This window comes from Arachis ipaensis, chromosome B01 (genome assembly GCF_000816755.2).
Source record: "Arachis ipaensis cultivar K30076 chromosome B01, Araip1.1, whole genome shotgun sequence".
Lineage (NCBI taxonomy): Eukaryota > Viridiplantae > Streptophyta > Magnoliopsida > Fabales > Fabaceae > Arachis > Arachis ipaensis.
In genome coordinates, this window is record NC_029785.2 from 30,070,025 (window position 1) to 30,071,464 (window position 1,440).

At 41.7% G+C, this 1,440-nt stretch overlaps 1 long non-coding RNA gene across 1 annotated transcript in view; it reads right to left on the reverse strand.

The window, feature by feature from the left end:
- LOC110270438 overlaps positions 1–493 on the reverse strand; it is a 1,280-nt gene extending 787 nt beyond the window's left edge. Inside the window, exons 1-3 of the long non-coding RNA XR_002359967.1 lie at positions 424–493; positions 241–351; positions 16–161 (exon numbers count right to left, since the gene is read on the reverse strand). This is a non-coding gene — a long non-coding RNA (uncharacterized LOC110270438). The remainder of the gene's footprint in view (positions 1–15; positions 162–240; positions 352–423) is intronic.

Below are 1,440 nucleotides of genomic sequence, written 5' to 3' on the forward strand. Positions count from 1 at the left end.
GGAAAGCGCCCCTACCTCACAACATTGGAACCACAACCCAACTCGTTAACCAACTCCTTTTATCTCGACCCGAAATCACCGGCAATCAAAATCTCGGCTCTGCCCGCTCTCTCAAAAGCAGAAACAGCCCCAAACGGCACAAGCAAACCGGATTCTAGCTCCTAAAACCATTAACATTACGATTACTTTATTACACAGAACAGAACACTAACGCAGAGCTCTCGAAACCGGAATACTTACTGAAACTAAGAAAGAACGGCCGAACCGAACAGCAACGACCTCTGAACCGGTTGGGCGGTAGCCCCAACAGCCACCTCAAGCGGCAGCGGCAACGAATTCCGATCACGACAACTGAAACCAACATGCAGCGACCATAATATTCTCGGAATTCAAAAGGACAGAGGCTAATGACAAGACCCTTACTGGCAGTGGCTTTTTCGGTGATGGCAGCGAGGTTTTCCGACGGCATGAGCTTACCGGCACACCCCATGCCTTAATTATCTTTAATAAAATAATCTCTGAAATTAAGGTTATAAATAACTATATGATTTGAGACTTGATCATAATAAGACTTTTCAAAGATTCTGGGCCTTACATTCTACCCACCTTATAAGAATTTTCGCCCTCGAAAATTGATACAAAATGAAAGAGATTCCATAACAGTTCACCCTTGAACACATTTAAGGAAGAAGCAAAAATATCTCAGAATATAATCATATATACGATTTTCAAATACTTTGATTGTCATAAGCATAAGGATGTGAAGGTAGGAGTGTGATTGCAAAGCAAACGTTACAAGGTAGGCTCCATGCGAAAGATAACATGGGTCAATCATGTGGTAGAAGGGCAAGGCATCAGAGGCTATCAAATAGGATGGAGTTAAAACGATGTGCTTAACATCCGCACGCTAATTTCATATCAACCTCAAAGTTTCAACTTTCTGACTCCATCAAGCACTTTACAAACCCCAAATTCGATCACAAGCCTGACGACCACAAATCCGTTCGCAAGGAAACAAACGCCCATAGCTCATACGTTGCACACCTACCGCTTCGACTTCCATATACACATATCACGTCTTAACTAACGCATCGCGTTACTACGTCTACAAGTCGTACATGATCTCAAAACAATTCTCGAGTCTACTCAGAAGAATGCAAGATCTTAGAAAGGAGAGTCAACTGTCAAGGATAGCAATAATAGATTTGAGAGAATATATCCAATCCCAGATAACCAAGGATACTCAAGCAATGAAGTTTACTAGACACAATTCAATTGACCACCTCAAAGATAACCCTTGAATCAAAGAAATCCAATAGGATCAACAAGGAGAAGGATCAGCGCATTAGTTTGAAACAAATTCAAGGTGAGTCGAAGAAGTATGAAGTTTATAGAGGAGAATCTCTCAAACCCAAGACAAAGCTCACAGAACTCAAGAGC